Consider the following 23,788-nt stretch of genomic DNA (forward strand, 5'->3'; position numbering starts at 1 on the left):
ATACATGATATGGGGGAAGATGATGAGTTCGGTTTTGTCTACATTGAGTTTTAGGAAACGAGAGTTGAAGAAGGAGGATATGGCTCTGGGATTCTGGACAGCAGAGAGGTGACATCTGGACCAGAGAGGTGGATCTGAGTGTCATCCGCATACAGGTGGTACTGGAAGCCATGGGACTTTATGAGTTGTCCTAGGCCAAGGGTAAAGATGGAAAAAAGTAGGGGCCCTAGGACAGAGCCTTGAGGGACTCCAACAGAGAGAGGGCAGGATGAGGAGGTAGTGTGGGAGTGGGAAATGCTAAATGTGCGGTCGGAAAGGTATGATGCAATCCAGGACAGGGCAAGGCTTTGATGCCAAGGGAAGAAAGAATCTGGAGCAGTAGGCAGTGGTCGACAGCAGAGGACAGGTCGAGAAGGAGGAGGATGGAAAACTGTCTGTTAGCTTTGGCTGTGAGTAAGTCATTAGTAATTTTGGTCAGAGCAGTTTCGGTCGAGTGGTGGGGGCGGAAGCCAGATTGGAGGTTGTCAAGGAGAAAGTTAGATGAGAGGTGGGAGGAAAGTTGAGCATGGACATGCTGCTCAAGGAGTTTGGAAGCAAACAGGAGCAGTGATATGGGGCGATAGCTGGGCATAGCAGTTGGGTCAAGGTTAGCTTTTTTGAGGATGGGTGTAATGGTGGCATGTTTGAAGGCAGAGGGGAAGGTACCAGAAGATAACGATAGGTTGAAGAGATGGGTTAGGGCTGGAATGAGCATGTTGGTGAGGTTGGGGAGCCGGTGGGAAGGGATGGGGTCAAGTGCACAGGTGGTGAGGTGCGATTTGGAAATGAGGTAAGTTCTCCTTCAGTGATGTTGGAGAGGGAAGTTATTAGGGAAGGGCAGAGGTCTGGTATATGGGGTGGTTGGGGTTGTGGAACAGTAAAGCCTTGTTTGGTTGATCTTGTCTTTGAAGTAGGTGGCAAAGTCCTCGTAAGAGATGAGGGGAGTTAGAGGTGGCAGTGGTGGGCGGAGGAGAGAGTTGAATGTGCTGAACAGTTGTTTTGGGTTGTAGGATAGTGAGGATACAAGGTTAGTGAAATAGGTTTGTTTAGCAGAAGTGAGGGCTAGTTTGAAGGAAAGTGTAGCTTGTTTGAAAGCAGTGAAGTCGTTTGGCAGGCATGCTTTCTTCCAACACCGCTCCGTGACCCTGGATGCTTGTCGGAGTTTTTTGGTGAGGTTGTTATGCCAGGGTTGTCTATTGATTTGTTGCACTTTGCCATGCATGAGAGGGGCGACTGAGTCTGTGGCTGATGTGAGGGTGGAGTTATAGAAAGCGGTGGTGCTGTCCGTGTCATGGAGTGAAGATATAGAGGACAGGGGTAGAAGAGAGTCTGAGAGTCTGTGAATGTTTAGGTGTGCAAAGTTTCTGCAAGGATGTGGTAATGGCTGAACATGGGGGGGGGGCGAGTGAGGAGGACAAGGATGAGAAGGTGAGTAGATGGTGGTCAGATAGGGGGAAGGGAGAGGTTGTGAGATTAGATAAGGAACAGACTCCAATAGGTTTTCTTCAAGAAGACCTGTATTTGGCTCCATCCATCTTCCCATCAATTTTAACCATCTTCCCGGTCCCTGCTGAAGAAAAGCAGGCCCAAACCATGATGCTGCCACCACCATGTTTGACAGTGGGGATGGTGTGTTCAGGGTGATGAGCTGTGTTGCCTTTATGCCAAACAAATCATTTGGCAGTGTTGCCAAAAAGTTCAATTTTGTTTTCATGTGACCAGAGCACCTTCTTCCACATGTTTGGTGGGTCTCCCAGGTGGCTTGTTGCAAAGTTTGAACGACACTTTTTATGGATATCTTTGAGAAATGGCTTTCTTCTTGCCACTCTTCAATAAAGGCCAGATTTGTGCAGTGTCTGACTGATTGTTGTCCTATGGACAGACTGTCTCACCTCAGCTGTAGATCTCTGCAGTTCATCCAGAGTGATCATGGGCCTCTTGGCTGCACCTCTGATCAGTCTACTCCTTGTTTGAGATGAAAGTTTAGAGGGACGGCCAGGTCTTGGTTGATTTGCAGTGGTATGATACTCCTTCCATTTCAATATGATCACTTGCACAGTGCTGCTTGGGATGTTTAAAGTTTTGGAAATCATTTTGTATCCAAATCCGGCTTTAAACTTCTCCACAACAGTATCACGGACCTGCCTGCTGTGTTCCTTGGTCTTCATGATGCTCTCTGTGCTTCAAACAGAACCCTGAGACTATCACAGAGCATGTGCATTTATACGGAGGCTTGATTACACACAGGTGGATTACATTTATCATCATTAGGCATTTAGGACAACAGTGGATCATTCAGAGATCCACAATGAATTTCCAGAGTGAGTTTGCTGCAATGAAAGTAAAGGGGCCGAATAATATTATAGCCCCACTTTTCAGTTTTTGAATTTCCACAAAAATTTTAAATAACCAATACATTTCGTTCAACTTCACAATTGTGTTCCACTTGTTGTTGATTCTTCACCAAAAATTTACATTTGGTATCTTTATGTTTGAAGCATGATATGTGTGAAAAGGTTGAAAAGTTCAAGGGGGCCAAATACTTTTGCAAGGTACTGTACATGGTAATGGCGAAGGAGACAGTAGGTTGGGGGGTTTCAGTAAGTCCAATAGTAGTGAGGTGTGTCGTAGCAGGCTGTAAGCTTTCTTGAAGACATGGGTTTTCAAGTTCCAAGTTTAGATGTGGTGGATAATAGGAAGTGCTGGGGCACAGAATTCCAGAGGATCAGGGGGATACTCAGAAATAGTTTTGGAGGCGATTGGGTGAAGAATATATAAGTGTATAGGTGAGAAGGCAGTTTTGTGAGGATCGGTGCTTACTTGCTGGAAGATTTTAGGAGATATTAGCTTAGAGATATGCAAGTAGATGGAAGTGTTGCCCACGCCCCCTTGAAGATATGTAAAAATTTATGGTGTTTGAAATGTTTAATGATTAATATTGTTGATGATGGAGTTGTGCTATGCCTAGCATTAGGTAGTTGACAGAGATAGTTGGAGTTAACAGTAGGGACTAGCGTAGGGGGAGGAGCCAAGTGTGGGCACAACAGAGATAGGAATGAGCCTGACTTTAGGTAAGACTGAGAAGCAGAACCAGAAGCAGTGTCTTGGGGCAAAAGAGCTGACCGAGTGGATAGTAAGATCCTGCAGAGATGTTAGTCACAGCCCAGAGTTGGAACAGAGATAGCAAGAAAGTGAAGGAAGAAGTATCAGAGCGGTACCGGATGCAGTTGTCAGTTAGGTAATGGAACAAAGAAGGAAAGATAAGCGAGACAAACAGGAAAGTGCCTGAATAATGCGAAAAGCCAAGTAGCAGCCATATTGACATAGAAAACTCCCCTAAGGGGAGTATGACGTGGAACAGTGGGTGGAAGTATAGGACTCTTGCCTGCTGGACTGTAAGGGGACGAGGAAGCTCCTGGGGTAGTGTGCTGGACTGTGTTGAGGCAGAAGAGCTAAGTGAAGTGGAAAACGAGAGTGACTCCAGGAAAGGGAGAAAGAAATGTGCAATAATGATCCATGTAATAACAGTAATGTTCATGAAGATGAATGCAAGTATCTGCTGTGCATAGCTCCTCAAACGTTATTGTTCAGTAAAAAGATGTTTATTTATGAACTATGGCCTCTCTCAGAGAACCTGGTCTTTGCCGTCCGAAAACACCAGCACCATACCGTCTGCAAGGGCGTATCGCCATCACAGCTAAAGTCCCCACACCCAGTCAGGACCCCCACTTTCATGTAACTTACTGGGGCGTGTACCTCGCCTACAGCTACCGCTCTGCGCTATGTTACAAACATACAGAGGAGACAGATTATGGACAGATTTGTAGGTCAATGTTAGTAGTTTGAACTGGATACATTGGGGAATTAGGAGCCAATGAAAGGATTTGAGGAGGAGTAGTTATGAGAGGTGAATTAGTTGGGCAGCAGAGTTAGGCTACGTTCACAAGACAGTATTTTGGTCAGTATTTCACATCAGTATTTGTAAGCAAAAACCAGGGGATGAACAATCAGATAAGAAGTATAATAAAAACATATCACCACTTCTGCATTCTTTCACCCACTACTGGCGTTGGGTTACAAATACTGATAATAATAATAATAATCTTTATTTATATAGCGCCAACATATTCCGCAGCGCTTTACAGTTTAACAGCTTCAAACACAACAGTCATAAGTAACAATGTTAACAATACAATAATTAAAGCAACACAAGACGACCCTGCTCGTGAGAGCTTACAATCTACAATGAGGTGGGGAAATACAAAGTACAGGTGTGTATTTACAATCATGTATTTACAATGATGGTCCAACCATCTTTAGAGAGTGGGGAAATAGATGGAAGTAGTGAATGGGCTACACACAAACAAAATAACTGATTAGGGAACATGATATGCCGCTCTGAACAAATGCGTTTTGAGGGAGCGCCTAAAACTATGCAAATTGTGGATGGTCCTAATTTCTTGGGGTAGAGCATTCAAGAGGATTGGCGCAGCATGGGAGAAGTCTTGTAGTCGGAAGTGGGAGGTACGCATTAGTGCAGAAGTTAGTCAAAAGTCATTTGCAGAGCGCAGAGGTCGGTTAGGCCGATAGACAGAAATGAGGGAGGAGATGTAAGGGGGTCCTGCACTGTGAAGAGCTTTGTGGGTGAGAACAAGTACTTTGAATTGTATCCTGTAATGAATGGGCAGCCAGTGTAATGACTGGCGAAGAGCGGACGCGTTTGAGTAACGATTAGCTAGATAGACGACCCTGGCTGCTGCATTAAGGATAGACTGGAGAGGGGAAAGTCGAGTGAGGGAGAGGCCAATTAATAGAACGTTGCAGTAGTCCAGGCGGGAGTGGATCAGGGCCACAGTGAGGGTTTTTGTCATTTCCATGGAGAGAAAAGGGGGGATTCTAGAGATGTTCTTTAGGTGTAAGCGGCATGAGTGGGCAAGAGATTGTATATGGGAGGTGAAGGAGAGATCAGAGTCAAACATAACCAGACAGCGCGTCTGCTGCCGGGGTGTTAGTATGGTGCCACCCACGGAGAGGGGAACGTCAGGTTTTGGGAGGTTAGTAGATGGTGGGAGCAGAAGTAGTTCAGTTTTGGAGAGGTTGAGTTTCAGATAGAGAGCTGACATGATGTCAGAGACTGCGGACAGACAGTCAGTGGTGTTCTGTAGTACAGCAGGAGTAAGGCCAAGGGATCATGTATATAGTTGTGTGTCGTCGGCATTAAGATGGTACTGAAAGCCAAATCTGCTGATGATCTGTCCAATTGGGGCCGTGTAGAGGAAGAAGAGAAGGTGGCCAAGGACTGAGCCCTGGGGTACCCCGACAGTGAGAGGAAGAGGGGATGAAGTGGAGCCAGAGAACAGAACACTGAAGGAACGGTCAGAAAGATAGGAGGAGAACCAGGAGAGAGCAGTGTCCTTAATGCCAAGTGACTGGAGCCTAGAGAGTAAGAGACTGATGTGAAATACTGAACATGTGAACGTGGCCTTAAGGACGGACTGGAGAAGTGCAAGAGTATTAGCAGGAAGATGCAAAAATTTAAAGAAATGGATGGCACTCACCGGTTAAAAAAAACTTCTATATTCCAATACTTTAAAACATCGGCTTAGGGAGGATGGGAGCAGGAGTGGAATGGACGACAGCCATTTCACGCTGCAGTGGTGCTTCTACTGGTCACTGGGTATAATCTCCTGTGTATAATAGCACTTCTGGTGTTATTTCTTTTATTAATGATCAGTATTGTAGTACTCAGTCACAATGTTGTGGTAATATGTTGTCTGGCCATGGTGTGGCGGTACTTGTTCCTTGTATGTGCTATTATTTGGTCACTATGTGGTGGTAATATGTGGTCTGGTCATGGTGTGGTGGTATTTGTTCCTTGTATGTGCTATTATTTGGTCACCATGTGGTGGTAATATGTGGTCTGGTCATGTTGTGTTGGTATTTGTTCTTTGTATGTCGTATTATTGGTCACAATGTGGTGGTAATATGTGGTCTGGACATGGTTCGGTGGTATTTCTCCCTGTATGTGATATTGTTCGGTCACTGTGGTGGTAATATGTTGTCTGGTCATGGTGTGGTGGTATTTTATGTGGTATTATTGGTCATTTTAAAAATTGAAAAATAAATAAAAATACACCTAAATTGTATTGCATATTTTAACAAATGTTTAATAGGTTAGCGTAGGGCCTGGCCAAAAAAGTCTATCTTGTCATCATGGCAGATTAAAAAAATCTTTTGGCCAAAGCAAAAGCTGCTGGCTGTGTGTGATCTGGTGATGGGAACTGTTTATGTGTGATTGGTGAGAAGTGGAGCTTTTCCAAGAGAGAGCGGTGGGACTGTGAACAGTTCGAGGGGTGGAGGCAGGGCTGAGGTGGAGCCTGGGCAGAGTCTTAAGGGGGCCCCCAAAATTTTGCCGGTGTGGGGCCCTGAAATTCCTAGTGGCAGCCCTGGAAATAGTCGTTGAATTTTGCAGGTTAAATTGTGTGGCCATTATTGATGTATAGGAACACTACTGTTGCAATACTACTTCCAATGCCCAAAAAGTACCATGTTTAAAGGGACACTGTCACCTGAATTTGGAGGGAACAATCTTCAGCCATGGAGGCGGGGTTTTCGGGTGTTTGATTCACCCTTTCCTTACCCGCTGGCTGCATGCTGGCTGCAATATTGGATTGAAGTTCATTCTCTGTCCTCCATAGTATACGCCTGCGCAAGGCAAGATTGCTTTGTGCAGGCATGTACTACGGAGGACAGAGAATGAACTTCAATCCAATATTGCAGCCAGCATGCAGCCAGCGGGTAAGGAAAGGGTGAATCAAACACCCGAAAACCCCGCCTCCATGGCTGAAGATTGTTCCCTCCAAATTCAGGTGACAGTGTCCCTTTAAGTCTTATCAAGTACAACATACGTTCATCACAAACACTTGGTGTTGGGTGGTTTTCCACCTTTAAAGAAACATTAAAGCTGCCAATGCTTATAGAGAAACATTGCCTGGGCATCCAGTCTTAGGGGCCCCACAGCAATTTCCCAGTGTGCCATCTGCAGTAACTTTCCTGCATAGAGGCGACAGTGCATTTTCTTGAAAGAAATCCTGAAGTTTAAGATTACCTGATCTAAGAGAGGAATACGTAGAAAAATCTAAATTGTGAGTTTAAGGATTAGACAAGGCAATCATTTGCAGGAGTATTGTGGGTGATATTAATTTAGTAGTATATGTAGTGGGCATAAAAATCTACATTATGTTCTATTACAAGTATGTGTAAAAGCGCACGTCAATGAGTATGAAAACACTTTTATTGCGTTTGCAGCTAAAAGGAAAAACCTCTTAGCACACACCTTGGACCCTAGGGCAACTTTATACACGTACGTCAAATACTTTTACAAGAAAAAAAGCCGGCTACTTTATCTATAGCAGCTTTTGCTTGTATTGAAGGTCAGGTGTGTGCAAAACAACTGCCATGCTTACATTAATACGTTTTAGAGATGAGATAATTGCTTGGAGGCAAACTGAGTTCACCATCTGGTTGCCATTTGGCTTGACACAAAAAGAAATGGCAAGGAGTATAATAAAAAATAAAGAATGGAGAATCTTCAGCATACTTTGACTCTAAGCAACTTTAGAGTCTCCTGAGCTCACTAGGTCTTAACGAATGCAGACATACCATCGCTGCCTAATTGGCATATAAGATGCCCAGTGAAGATTGTAGTGGACCGAAGGAAACAGTAGAAGACAGGTGACTGAAGAATAACACTGGACCTGAGCAGGGTTGCAGAGTGGGTCAAGTGTGGGCCAGGCAAATAGATTTTTTATTTTTTTATATTTAGGTTAGCACTTTTTCACAAAATATCCTAAACAATTTGGTGGGGTTCTGGGTTCTAAGACCCCTCCTAGACTTTCTGTTAAGCTTGTAAACCACTCAGATGCACATTTCAGAGCAGTGGATCTGTGGCGGTCTTAGGACCACCAATCTGTTGCAGGTGACTTATGTCGAAACTGGCCAGTCCCTTTAAAAAGGCAAAGATCCTGAATCCCGCGGCATGGCAGAGAAACACATTCCTTATCTATGTCTTCAAGGGTGAAACAGATTAGATAAATGAGCAACAAGATAGATCTGGTGTACTTGAACCTGAGTAAATCAGCTAAGGCATCTTGGGATGTTTTCATTTCCCTCTGTGCATCCAACCTTCGAGAATCATTGCACACTGCGTACCATAAGATATAGCAATTGTTGAGGATAAAATATAACTTTTAATGGAATACCTTAAGATCAAGCAAATATTAGTATATGATTAAAATGAATAAGAAGCAGCTACAACCATTGGGAGCATACATGTAATGGTAGTAGGCTTAAAGGGAATCTATCACCTCATTTTTCGCATATAAGCTGCGGCCACCGCCATTAGGGGCTTATCTACAGCATTCTGTAATGCTATAGATAAGCCCCGGATGTAACCTGAAAGATAAGAAAAACAAGCTAGATTATACTCACCCAGGGGCAGTCCCGATTTGGTTCAGGTCCGATGGGCGTCGCAGGTCCGGGTCCGGCGCCTCCCATCTTCATGCAATGACGTCCTCTTCCTTGCTTCTGTCACGGCTCCTGCGCAGGCGTACTGATTTGCCCTGTTGAGGGCAGCATAAAGTACTGCAGTGCGCAGGCGCCGGGCCTCTCTGACCTTTCCTGGCGCCTGAACACCGCAGTACTTTGCTCTTCCTTCAACAGGTCAAATCAGTATGCCTGTGCAGGAGCCGCAACAGAAGCAAGGAAGAATACGTCATCGCATGAAGATGGGAGGTGCCAGACCCAAACTCGCGACGCTCATCGGACCAGGACCGCACCTAGGTGAGCAAAATATAAATTGTTTTTCTTATCTTTCAGGTTACATAGAGGGCTTATCTACAGCATTGCAGAATGATGTAGATAACCCCCTAATGGCGGTTGCCTCAGTTTATAGTGCCAAGAAGAGGTGACAGATTCCCTTTAATTGGCCACAAGACTAACCACCAAGAAAAAACAGTGACCAATCATATAGCCAGTACACCTGATTATAGAACTATCATTAGCCGACAGGACAGTCTCTGGATAAGTGTGGGACTCTGTATTAGTATATCATATGCACTACCTCCATGTGGAGGCTGTGCGGTTATCTTTTTTCAATAAAGATATACACACACATATACTTTTTGCTATAGAGGTAGCAGTGCTATAAATATCTAGCCCAGTGTGTGAAGATGTTGTCATCCATAAGCACAAAAAATTGGCTATCATGAAACTCAATATGCCCCCAACATTTCTCCAACATCTACCATCAGAGGACAATAGTAAGACCTCGCTTTTGCTTTAGATGGTTGGTCAGCCAATGTTTATCTATGCATGAACACCCTAAGTTACCCTGACAAAAAGCTTTTAAACATTTTGTAGGCTTCCATACCTCAGCCAAACAGGGTTACGTGGTCTGAGAACATTTATGTGTGCACATGTTGGCAAGGCTTTCTGAGCAGAAGAGGCCAGTGGTTGAGTACCAGCGCATAGTCAGCGCAAAGATCTCGCTCTTGTGCCTACTTAACCAATCACTGCTCCCAATTAAACAGTATTTTTGACTTGCAGATTTGGTGCAGAAAATAATCTGCTACATATCAATTTTCTGTGCATTTTCCACCATTGACTAAACTGAAATTAATCAAAAACACAGGCAAAAACACCAAAAACGTGCGTTTTTACTATTGTTTTTCTTGCCAAGAGATGCAGAAATGGTGCAGAAATTTTACTCGGCGTGTGCATATACCCTTATCGATATTATATTGATCACCCATAGACTATTAAATGGTCTGCATTACATTTCCTTGGTATATAACAATCAAAAGTGCACAGCCTTTATGAGACTAGGAATACCAATACATGACAGCTTGAACAGAATGTGTACGAGGCCCGCCTTTATATCTAATACAGGGTGTGGCCAAGTCCCTAATTTTTGGCAGTTGTTGCTTCCTTCATAAATTCAACTGAAATGTACTATTTTTTCATAAACAAATACATTTTGGCTTACTTTAATTATATTTAATCCTTTTTAAGTTTAGCCTTAAATACAAGTCATTATACAGGGAAAAACATTTCTTAAAATATTTTTTCCTGTAAAATACAATTTGGAATGTTTTATTGTCAGTCCTTCAAATGGAGTAAAAATGTGACACCATTGCTCTCAGCAATGATCTAGGAGTTAGAGATATTTCCAGGGGTCTTCCCCATGCTCTTCTCCTTCCATCCAGCCCTTTTCCCATCCATTTGAACATTTTCCTTGCCCCTCAGACTTCTTTGTAGGGTTTACCAGAAAAAAAGCTCGACTTTCCTATTGACTCCCATTATACTCGTTACTCGAAACGAGCATGTGAGTATTAGGAATTTCTCGATTCGAGCAACGAACCTCAGACCATTTTAGTGCTCGCTCATCTCTAGTGCTTTATTAACACTGTAACCTTTTTACACCTGAAAATCATAAATAAGTACATAACATTACTAAACGCATTTTACTATATCTTGTAAACACATTTTGTTTTTCATGTCTAAAGCCTTTTTTACACTCGTATGTGGGTAGAAGGAAATGCGGAGACAGGAAATTCCCATGATAAAGTTGCATGGTTTACAATCAAGTAATGATGATAAAGGTCAGGAGAGTTAATGCTAGTACGTTAACAGTAATGGTGGTGGTAGTTGCAGTAGTAGTAGCAGGGAAGCTGTGGTTACGTGTTACGGAACCACTCAGCACACAGAATATGTTGTGCAGTTATATGTATGTATAATAGGTTCCATGTGAGATGCATGTCCCTAATGCATCAGCCTGGTTGGCTTTTTTTTCTCTGTTTAGTGTATGGATGTGGCTGCATCCAGACTGATCTTGCACTCCTCCCATTGACCTTGCAGGTGGTGGTAATCAACTCTACCTGACCATAAATTGTAGGTTTAGCCCAGAGTGACATGTTTTATGAAAAAAAATTTTTTTGAAAAATGTTTTATGAAAAAATATTTTTGAGAAGTATGATTCATATCGAACACTTGTCTGTGTTTTCACATGGCCTAGATTCATGTACATGTGCTGCTGTGTTCTTTTATATCTCTCTCTCTCTCTCTCTCTCTCTCTCTCTCTCTATATATATATATATATAATCTCACCATAAAAATGTAGAGCATAAATATACTCCCACATAATGGAATTTTGGAGATTAAACAAAAAGCATGTAGCAAATAAATATTAAATATAAAATTTTGTTGACACAATATAAACAGTATAAATTAAAGTTACATAAGTGCAAGACCTGTTAAGAAACATATAGAAAAAGCTAGGCAGCCTTGAAAAATACTCCGTAGACGTAAAATAACGATTTATACATAGGAGACTGAGGTTAAAGATATATGTAAGTATAGGTATAGAGCTACTGCTGACTGATAACTACTATATATCTAGAAGGACAGATATTTAAAGCATAGAGAGCTGGCTTGTAGCAACACTAGTAGTTAGTGCAGGAATAAACAAATAGTATAAGACAGTTTACCATGAGTCAGCTCTAATAAGCATAGCTAGAAAACAAAATGTCCCTTTGATACGAGTTGCCATCATGATAAGAAAAAAGATTAAGTCAATAGTGTATACCTGAAGTCATAGTTCCTATGTGAATCGGGCAGGTGTATAAAGCCGCAAGGTGCTCGACTGCACCTCGACACGTGCTTCACACTCTGGGCAGCGTCAGAAGGTGTAGATAAGTAAAATAGAGGGTCACTTAAATAGTGAAAATGAGTACTAAATTATGTATCAGCTGCAGGTGATGCCATCCGGTGACGTGGCCATGGCCAATGAGTATCGCGGCCACTGCTCATTGTGGACTGCATAACAATGAGGAGGTGGAGGCTGAGGAGGAGGAGGAACAGGAGCTAGTTGCCCACTCAAGCTTCATTCTGTGTCTCCTACATGGATGAGCTGAGAAGGGGAATAAGCAGGAGGAGATGGAGAGTAGTTATCATGGTGGAGACAGGGCAGTGTTGGCACATATGGCCAACTTTATGTACCGCTGCCTTTCCCGCGAATCTCACGTTACATTTATCTTGGCGAAAAGAGAGTTCTGGTTTTTCACCCTGCTAGACTCCCGCTACAAGGAGAACCTTTCATCTCTCCTTCCTCAGATGGAGAAGTCTACTAAAATGCTGCTGTACCAGAAGGCCATTGTGGAAAATATGTTGAAAAAATTCCCATCAGACAATGCTAGCGGTAGGAGGCAATCTTCCTTGGACTACCAGGAGGAGATTTGAGGGAGACACACACCAGGTACAGAAGAGGCATGGGTACACCATCAAAGGCCTGGACCAATTTCATGACACTCTCCCAGTGTCCAGGTCCTGATGACCGGATATTTGTGATAAGGAGAGAAATGTTTTTAAATTTGGTCAAAAAATACCTGGCTGACAATGAGTTGGTGCCTTGAAGGGTTTATGGATGACCCTGCACTTAATTCTTGGCAGGATTGGCACATAGTGCATAGCCTTTATGAGTCTAGCAGTACCACTACATGACAATTTGAACAGATTGTGTATGAGGCCCTCCTTTATGCCTAAGGCCGATGTCACACTTGTGTGTGTAATGCGAGTCTCTCGCATCAATTCCTGGCACTGCTGCCGGCAGATTGGACCGGAGCGTTCAGCTGCATAGAAATACATGCAGCCGCACACTCCGGTCCTGAGTACGGTGGCAGTGCCGGGCATTGATGTGAGAGACTCATGTGAGTTTCTCGCATTACACAAGCAAGTGTGACCACGGCCTAATAGAGCGTGTATCTGAGTTCCTCTGTTACTAATTCTGGGCATTTCTTGCTTCCTTCATAAATTACATTGACATTTCCAAAATTTTTGATTAAAAAAAAAAAACACTTTTGGTTTACTTAAATTATTCTTTTCAAACTTTTTACATTTTGCCTTATATACAAGTCATTATACAGGAAAAAATATTTACCGTTATTTTTCTTGTAAACTCCAATTTCTCTTTGATTTTGAAAGATTTATTGTCAGTCCTTAAGTGGAATAAATTGTGACACCATTGTTCTCAGCAGTGATCTGGGAGCCAGAGATGCTTCCAGTGGTTCTCCCCATGCTGTTCTCCTTCCATTTCAACATTTTTACTGTCCCCAAAACCTTCATGTAGGGTCTGCATGAAAAATGCTTGGATTGCCCATTGACTCCCATTATAGTCGTTACTTGAAACAAGCATCTGAGCATTCGGAATTGCTTGGTTTGAGTAACGAGCACGGTCACCAGAGCAAACCTTCTACCGTTAAGGAGATGGACAAAAATCCCAGTGCCAAGATGTGGAAAGCTCATAGAGACTTATCCAAAGTGACTTTCAGCTGTAATTGCTGCAAAATGTGGCTCTATAAAGTCCTGACTTTAGGAAGGTGAATAGTTACGCACACTGAAGTTTTCCGTTATTTTGTCCTATTTGTTGGTTGCTTCACAAAAAAAGGAAACCAAATGTTCATGGCTGTAGGTCTGTTCTTTACCTGAACTGATGTAAACCCTCAATAAAAACAGTGAAATTCCAGGTTGAAAGATGGAAAAACACAAAAGAATGTGTGACAGATAAAAGCTGCACTGTTGATTTAAAATTATCAAGCAACTATAGGGGTTTAATTTGTTATAGCAGACAGGGAGTGGTTAGCTCAGCCCCAGGGGATACTAGGAAAGTTGTTATTGTGTCCTGGACATCCAAGAGGAAGGTGTGTGCTAGACACTCTCCTGTCAGACTGAAATCAGACAAGCTGTATAGACCAGTTCTTCCTGGGAAGCGATTGCTGTAATCATAGAAGCAGTAAGGACTGCCAGGAACATCTTTATTACCACAAGATAGAAGTGAGTGGGTTACAGCACCAGACTCATCCCCCTCCTCCACCTCATTGCATGAAAAAGGTACAGTTCTGCTTAGGTTAAGACACTGTGTGAAGAGAAGTTATCTATGAAGAGACTTTCATATATGTTGATGAAGCATTGCATGAAGAGAAGTGATTCTGTCTGATGAAAAGAAGCTTGAATAAAACCCGTGTGATCAACTTCAGCTCAGAACTGTGTAATAGCTGTGTGCCTGTAAATTGTTACCTCCCATCTACTGTGAAGAATTATAATTAATGGTCATCCCAAGTAAGATTTCCCCAGGATTCCAAAAATAACTCATGTTTCCTTTGTATCGCCTTCATATACTGTGTGGTGTACATGCAATAAATGACAAAGGAAGGCGAATACTTTTGCAAATCACTGAATATCCTAAGAGTGAAGTTCATTGAGAGGTTTGATGAAATATGCTACATGGATATAAAATCAAGTAGGGGTGTGATTGGAATTGGGAAATTTCAGCTTTTCATACATAAACTTTTACTAGAGGATGAGAACAAAGGATTCATAAGCAGTTGTAAAAAAATACTGTAAAAAAATAAGTATATATTTTATACCGCTATAATAAATTTCCTGACCAGTAAAAAAGTTTTGATCTGTTGGAATTATTTCTGGACAAAACCCTGTTCCTTTGTTAATGGAAATATCAGCCTTAAACTGACAGTGACAGTGAACATGGGCAGCAGTAGGACACCCGTCAATAGAGAACATATCCCCTGTCAATATAAGGTATATCTTCCAAACTTGAGACAACCCCTTTAATACTATGAGTGCTTTCTAAAGGATTTTCCATTTTTGAAAACACTTTTTTCTAGAAAGGGATTTACGAATTACATTACTGCCTTTCACTGCATAACAACCAAACTGTGCAAAGCACAAATGAACAGCGGTATTAAACAGTGTCCACTAATGCTAGGTATTCAGTCGATTGATCATTAGTTAAAGAGTAACAGTAAGTGATGTGTTAATGAGATAATGATGAGAAAAACAAAGAGGCTGAACAGATGATGGTGAACACTAGTAGTTACAAAACTATAAAATGATCGCCAACGACATGCAAATAAATGCGGTACCAGCCTTGTTAACCACACCTTGGTGAGAGTACAAAGGTTGAAGGATTAATATTTGTTTAGGTGACTATAAAAAGTAATGGCTTTTATATTGGCTTTATTTTAGAACCATTTTTATTTTATATCCTCTTTGCAACTTTCACAACTGCAGGATCTAATTGGTTAAGCAGGCTTTTGGCCTCAGTGCTCCCACAATGTGGTGCCTAATAGGTTATTACTAATTGGTTGGGTCATCGCAGACAAGGCCTTAATAAGGCCCCCAAGTTTTTCATCTTTTTACAACTGTTAGGTCCTCACAACAGAGACAATAATAAAGATGTAGAAACTGTTGGTATTGCTACAGTCATAACGAATGATACTCTAAAGGAAAAGTTGTTAAAATCCCCTGATATTGGTGGGATCATAACAGTCCAATGTGTATGGGGGCCTACCAACTCTGTCCCGACAGATTATGTTGAAGGGTAGAATGCTTCGGCAAGTTTAGTTTCCAAAAGACAATCTAATCTTCCTCTGGTAGGTGAGCCACCACTATAGGAGTATGGCAGTGAGCAAAGCACTCCTTTGTATAGGAAGTTGAGGGCGATAGCGGATGATCAAGCAATTATTTAAATGAAAGCCATCTACAGTATATGTTTGGGGGGCTTAACATGTTTATCTTGTATGGTATTCTCAGAAAAAAAGTGTTCAAATTGGTATGTACTGTGAGGCAGTGAGGGGGATCATATGCGAGGGTCGATATGTATCCCCTAGAATGCACAGAGAAGCGTACTGAGGCCGCTGGAGTGCATTGCAGTCACAGGCATAGCCGTGATTGCAGTGAAAAATAAAAGTGGGGACCTGGTCAAGTTATTTGGCCAAGGCAATGTTTAGGAAAACCCATTAAGGGCTTTTATATTTGGAGCGAACTACAGGATGGTAGTGGGGCAGTTTGCTCTCTCCAGCCGGGTCCTACAAGTGGCCCATGGCCACAGATTCCATTTAAAAACCCTGCATCAAGGGGTTTGGGGGGGTGTCAGCCTTGGTTTGCAAACTGCAGAGCAGGTGGCTCTGCAACATCTGGCTTGTGTGAAGTAACAGAGCCAAGGGAAGCAAAAACACCTGGCACCCCTCAGCGTGACACAGAGGTGCAGTCACCAATGGCAGCCGGTCTCGGATACGGACTGTCTTCACGCCCTGGCTGCGATCTGAGGGATACTACTTGCTTACCATTTGTGAGTTTCTTTGGACATTAAAGACTTTTGCTGTGAACTTTTATGTGGTCCTTGCCTATCTGTTGCCCTGCACCAATCCCACTGCACTACAGTACCCATTAAAATATTATATATATATATATATATATATATATATATATATATATATATATATATAAAAAAACTATAGCTCTTTTGACAAAAATGAGCATAGCTCACAGCATAGCCATGGAGATAGAAAGAGGAAGCCATCAAAAACTGAACAAAACAGCTAGTGTGTGACAGCACCCATAGCCATATATATTGAGGTCACATTACTACACCAACAGCCTTAGTAATGTCAGAGTTTAATATGTGTTGGATACAGGCCTAGGAGATCTCGGTGTTACACACATCTTGTCGGGGAAATTGAAGTACTTGTGATTTAGCCATGATTCAAATTTTTTGAAAAATTTGGTGATGCTGGCAATTTTCATTTATCTCTAGTAACAACTGCAGATACAGAACATGAACAGGAGTGGCTGGGTTTTTAGAAATAAAATCCATATAATCCCTTTAATACAGCAATTCCGCTGTACATATCTCCTATATGCTGGTAGCACTCGTGTTCACGTTTGCCATTAGGCAATGTGGGGTAGGTGTATGTCTCCATGGCTTTGCCTTTTATTTCCTTTGTGCTTCTGAACAAATGGTAACATTAAGTAAGGAAATAGCTCATTGGGAAGGTGATGCGTGTCCCACATAATAAGGCATTCTCTCTCGAGAGCATTTCCTGATTGAAGATAACAAGTGGTGAAGATTACAGGAAAAGGCGCATTAGGTTCCATTACCTCAGCTGATCATCTATGAAACAGTCTAAACTGTTGCTTTACTGGTTGCTTTACGGGTGATCAGCAGCCTGTTTACACTGTATAGTTATCTACTAATGAGCTTTCTTAAGAACACTCATTCCTAATAATTGTACAATGTAAATTAACCCTTAGATTTTAATATCTGTGGAAATGGGAATGGATATGCAACTTTTTCTCACTAAATTAGAATATCATCAAAAAGTTAATTTATTTCAGTTCTTCAACACAAAAAGTGAAACTCGTATATTATATGAAAACCCAAAAGTCATTATCTCAGTAAATTAGAATAGTTTATAACACCAGCTTGAAAAATGATTTTAAAATTTGAAATGTTGGCCAATTGAAATGCATGTTCAGTTAATGCAGACAATACTTGGTCGGGGCTCCTTTTGCATCAATTACTGCATCAATGCGGCATGGCATGGAGGCGATCAGCCTGTGGCACTGCTGAGGTGTTATGGAAGCCCAGGTTGCTTTGATAGCAGCCTTCAGCTCGTCTGCATTGTTGGGTCTGGTGTCTCTCATCTTCCTCTTGATAACACCCCATAGATTCTCTGTGGGGTTAAGATCAGGTGAGTTAGCTGGCCAATCAAGCACAGTAATACTGTTTTTAAACCAGGTATTGGTACTTTTGGCAGTGTGGACAGGTGCCAAGTCCTGCTGTAGAATGAAATTTCATCTCCAAAAAGCTTGTCGCCAGAGGGAAGGATGAAGTGCTATAAAATTTCCTGGCAGACGGCTGCACTGATTTTGGTCTTTATAAAACACAGTGGACCTACACCAGCAGATGACATGGCTCCTCAACCTTTACTGATTGGGGAAATTTCACACTAGACCTCAAGCAGCTTGGATTGTGTGCCTCTCCACTCTTCCTCCAGACTCTGGGACCCTGATTTCCAAGTGAAATGCAACATTTACTTTCATCTGAAAAAAACACCTTTGACCAATGAGAAACAGTCCAGTTCTTTTTCTCCTTGGCCCAGGTAAGATGCTTCTGCGTTGTCTATTGGCCATGTGTGGCTTGACACAAGGAATGTGACACTTGTAGCCCCTGTCCTGGATATGTCTGTGTGTGGTGGCTCTTGAAGCAATGACTACAGCAGCACTCCACTCCTTGGGAATCTCCACAAATTTGTTAATAGCCTTTTTTTTAACAATCCTTTCAAGGTTGTGGTTATCCCGGTTGCTTATGCACCTTTTTCTACCACACTTTTTCCTTCCACTCAACTTTCAATTAATATGCTTGGGTGCTGCACTCTGTGAACAGCCAGCTTCTGTAGCAATGACCTTTTGTGGCTTACCCTCCTTGTGGAGTGTGCTAATGACTGTCTTCTGGACTGTAAAGTCAGCAGTCTTCCTCATGATTGTGGAGCCTACTGAAACAGACTATGTGACCTTTTTAAACACTTAGGAAGCCTTTGCAGGTGTTTTTTGTTAGTTATACTAATTTGCTGAGATAATGACTTTTGGGCTTTCATTGGCTGTAAGCAATAATCAATAACAGAAATAAACACTAGAAATAGATCACTCTGTTTGTAATGACTATATAATATAGGAGCTTCACTTTGTGTATTGAAGAACTGAAATAAATTAACTTTTTGATGATATTCTAATTTAGTGAGAAGCACTTGTATGCCCAATAGGGTAGGACAGATGCCTCTTGCACCTGAGTTTGTCAGGCTTAACATGATAGCTGTAGGATTAGTTAAGTAAATAGGGCAGCACACTGCAGCGCCAAAACATGCAAACTTGAAAACACGAAATTTGAACTGCATTACTGCACTAGAAATATGAAAAATGAGAGCTTTTAGCGCATAAAAATGGCCAATTTTATGTGTACCTCGTAGCCACTTTACGGCATCTCTCTTATACGAGGTCCTACGCTTGACCTACCTCGCTGAGAATAAACGTCTCCATCTGAATGGGTACATGTGAAACCTCTTCTTGGACTCAAATTCTCTCTCTCTGTGGAGGGGTATTGGACCTACTACAATTAAAACACCTGAAGCTAGGAGGCGGAGTGCACGATCAGAAGGCTAGAGAATACATTTCAAAAACCTGACCTGCACATCCAAACATAGACTAAGTGTGAACAGGTGCTGAACCCAGAGTCGCCAACTCGTATATAGTTAAGTAAATAGGGCAGCACACTGCAGCGCCAAAACATGCAAACTTGAAAACACAAAATTTGAACTGCATTACTGCACTAGAAATATGAAAAATGAGAGCTTTTAGCGCATAAAAATGGCCAATTTTATGTGTACCTCGTAGCCACTTTACGGCATCTCTCTTATACGAGGTCCTTCGCTTGACCTACCTCGCTGAGAATAAACGTCTCCATCTGAATGGGTACATGTGAAACCTCTTCTTGGACTCAAATTCTCTCTCTATGTGGAGGGGTATTGGACCTACTATAATTAAAACACCTGAAGCTAGGAGGCGGAGTGCACGATCAGAAGGCTAGAGAATACATTTCAAAAACCTGACCTGCACATACAGACATAGACTAAGTGTGAACAGGTGCTGAACCCAGAGTCGCCAACTCGTATATAGTTAAGTAAATAAGGCAGCACACTGCAGCGCCAAAACATGCAAACTTGAAAACACGAAATTTGAACTGCATTACTGCACTAGAAATATGAAAAATGAGAGCTTTTAGCGCATAAAAATGGCCAATTTTATGTGTACCTCATAGCCACTTTACGGCATCTCTCTTATACGAGGTCCTACCTCGCTGAGAATAAACATCTCCATCTGAATGGGTACATGTGAAACCTCTTCTTGGACTCAAACTCTCTCTCTCTGTGGAGGGGTATTGGACCTACTATAATTAAAACACCTGAAGCTAGGAGGCGGAGTGCATGATCAGAAGGCTAGAGAATACATTTCAAAAACCTGACCTGCACATCCAAACATAGACTAAGTGTGAACAGGTGCTGAACCCAGAGTCGCCAACTCGTATATAGTTAAGTTGAGCTGTAGGATTAGGTCACAGTCTTGATTCACCAATAAAATATGCACATTTGGAATCATTCATTGTATGTTTGTGCTCAGTTGGCTAGATACAAATCTAATATTTGTGCTCAGTTGGCTAGATACAAATCTAAGTGCCCCCGAAGAGCGGCGATGAGGTAAGACAATTGACTAATAACATGTGAAAGATGACAACCCCCTTAAAGTTCCTGTAATACTGACGCAGAACAGGTACAGAAAATGTACTTCACACTTTTACCTTGTTAGAACACGCCATGGATTAGAAATGTAAATATATGACAGGTTACTATAACTAACAGAGCAACCAACCTCCAGTTCTTCCTAAGGATCTGGCTAGTACAGGATAATGCCCTAAACTTAATCAGTCCTCAAGGTCATAACGTAAGAGTTACGAAGTCTTACTGTCCAATGATATCCTACTGCATGAAATATGCATCACACACAGCGTCGGACTGGAGCACCTTGGGCCCACCAGAGAAAATCATTCTTGGGGCCCACTATGTAGCTACATAGAAATAGATACAAGACCACCAATTGTGTGGTAAAAAGCGCTAATATCAGGGTATAATATAAGGTAGTTCACGTCTTAATTATGTAGCAAGGATAATATAAGGTAGTTCACGTCTTAATTATGTAGCAAGGATTGGGGTAGCCCCCTCACAATATATTGTAGCTCCCTCATAAAATATAATGCAGTCCCCTCTCATAGAATATAATGCAGCACACCACAAAATATAATGCAACCCCCTCAGGTATAACGCAGTCCCCACCATATAATATATAATATAATATATAATACCCCCCCCCTCATATAATATAATGCAGCCCACCACAGAATATAATGTAGTCCCCTGAGAGAATGCAGCCCCACCACAGAATATAATACAGCCCCCCCATAGAGTACACTGTAGCCCCCCTCATATAGTATGATGTAGCCCCCCATAAGATAATGAGCACCCTGAGAATAATGCAGTCCCCCCACAGAATATAATGTAGCCCCCTCAAAGTATAATGAAGCCCCTCTCCATCATTGTCCTCATCACCACCTCCATCATTGCCTTCTCCCCTCCACCCCTATCATTCTCCCCCACCACCTCCATCACTGCCCATTCCACCACCTGCATCATTGCCTCCTCCCCACCATCATTGTCCATTTCATCACCTCCATCATCACCTCCATCATTGCCTCCCTCCACCACCATCATTGCCCATTTCATCACCTCCATCATTGCCTCCCACCACCACCATTGCCCATCACTTACATCATTGCCTCCCCCCACCACCATCATTGCCTCCCCACCATCACTGCCTATCACCTCCATTATTGCCCATCACTTCCACATTGCCTCCCCACCATCATTGCCTATCACCTTCATCATTGCCCATCACCGCCATCATTGCCCATCACCTCCATCATTGCCTCTCTCACCACCATCAGTGCCCATTACCTCCATCATTGCCTCCCCACATCATTGCCTATTACCTCCATTGCCTATCACCTCCATCATTGCCTATCACCTCCATCATTGCCCATCCCCTCCATCATTGTCTCCCCCCTACCACCATCATTGCCCATCACCTCCATCATTGTCTCCCCCCACCATCATCATTGCCCATCACCTCAATCATTGTCTCCCCCACCACCATCATTGCCCATCACCTCCATCATTGTCTCCCCCCACCACCACCATTGCCCATACCTCAATCATTGTCTCCCCCCACCACCATCATTGCCCATCACCTCCATCATTGTCTCCCCCCACCAACATCATTGTCCTTCACCACCACACACACACCTCACCGCAGCAGCAGCTCATCACACACACACACGCAGGCACGCACACACTCTCACACATGCACACACACACACGCAGGCACACACACACGCACGCAGGCACACACACATGCAGGCATAGAGCTCACCCCCCCTCAGCAGCAGCTCATTCCAGCAGCCTCTTCCTCGCTAGAAGCTTTCTGTCTGAGACAGCACGCTGGATGATGACGTCATCCAGCTGGGCTGTCTCAGACAGGAAGCAGGACGCCTGGAGGTGAGCTGCTCTGTGTGAGTCTGTGTGCCGGCATGTGTGTGTATATGTGCAGTGCTGTGTGTGTTTGCATGTGGTGGTGGTGCTTTACATGTAGGCAGTCTTAGCTGCAGCCTGCGGCTAATGCTGCCCACTATTAAAGAGAAATGGTATTCACGCCTCTCCATGCCCATAGGGGCGAGGGGAAGCATGAATATTCATTTTTCATTTTGCTTTAGCAGCGGGGACAGGATCCTGTCTCCAGCTGCTGCTACTGGCACAGGGAGGGCCCCCTTGACTCAGGGGCCCCATAGCCACTGGCTGGGGGCCCCTGGAGGAGTGGGGGTCCTAGGCAGCTGCTGGCCAGTATGCCAGCAGGTGTCAGTGCCTGGGCCCACCGGAGAATCCTCCGGTTCTCCGGTGGGCCAGTCCGAGTCTGATCACACACAATAAGTGACAAGGTAATCTATTTGGCTTTCCTGGAAAGTTTCACAAATACTTTTACTTCAAAGTGAAGCAGTTTCTATGGAAGTTAAACATTTAATTGAAGTGATTTTACATTGTTTTTAGCAGCACAGCACCTATATATGAAATCTGAGTTACCTGGAGTTGCAGTATACACTATGTCAAAAATTTGTTGGTATGTGAGAATTTTGACCATATCATCATTTTTATGCAGATTTTCCTACTCCGGCACTGTATAAAAATGAATGCTTATTGGATGAAGCAGATCAGGCGATGAGTATTTGTGTAATGAGGAGGGTGAGGTCTAAGGATACTACACTCTTTATTATAGCATACAGAATTATTAAGCAGCTTGTTTTCCTCTGGCAAAAATGGGCCAAAAAATAAGAGATTTTTATCTGACTCAGAAAAGTAAAAAATTGCTAATTCTTTGAGAAGGATGTAGAACCGGTGGAAATAGCCAAGATATTGGGGTGCGATCACAGAACCATCAAAAGCTGTATTTCAAATAGTCAGCAGGGTCACAAAAATGCAGCTTAACTGCCAAAGATTTGAGAAGAATCAAGCGTGAAGAGACCAGGCAGCCATTATCCTCCAGTGCTGTCATATTCCAGAACTGCAACCTCCTTGGAGAACCCAGAAGTACAAGGTGCTCAGTGCTCAGAAATATGGCAACAGAAGCTGAGTCCAACCATCAGTGAACAAGACAAAGAGGAGGTAAGACGGGACCAAATAATATCTGACAACAGATTTTTCAAAGGTTTTATGGACTGATGAGATGACAGTGATGGTCCACATGGATGGACGCATGACTGGATAAGTAATGAGCAGACTTGTACTTCAACTCAGTGTGTATCCGACACTGACTGAACTCTATGAACTCAACCAGAAAAACATTTTAAAAGCTGCCAGGGACAGAGACTGCGCTATAGACTAATCCAACAGGCAGATCCGCTTTGGCTTCTCCTTGTCCGCTGTCCTGGATTGACAGTTCTCCACCTACAGGTTTGCATATGCAGAGACCTGTCACTCCAATTCGATGGGTGATGAGAATCCACCAGGGTCTCATCTGTCAGACTTGTCTATAGCGTGGTTTCAGTCCCCAGAGGATTTTAAATGGACTGTCAGCACAGATGACTGCTCAAACCAAGTACAAGCACTAGGCGCATTATGGCAAGAACAAATATTTAACCACATCTTCCCACCTGCTTTTATTCCATCCACCTCCACCT

The 23,788-nt window shown here is 42.8% G+C and overlaps 1 protein-coding gene across 1 annotated transcript in view; it reads right to left on the bottom strand.

Annotated features, from left to right (window-relative positions):
• The window catches only part of ATP10B (ATPase phospholipid transporting 10B (putative)), a 605,931-nt gene that overhangs the window by 104,042 nt on the left and 478,101 nt on the right, over nt 1-23,788 (bottom strand). The window lies entirely within an intron of this gene.

The sequence above is a fragment of the Ranitomeya imitator genome, chromosome 4 (assembly GCF_032444005.1).
Source record: "Ranitomeya imitator isolate aRanImi1 chromosome 4, aRanImi1.pri, whole genome shotgun sequence".
NCBI lineage: Eukaryota > Metazoa > Chordata > Amphibia > Anura > Dendrobatidae > Ranitomeya > Ranitomeya imitator.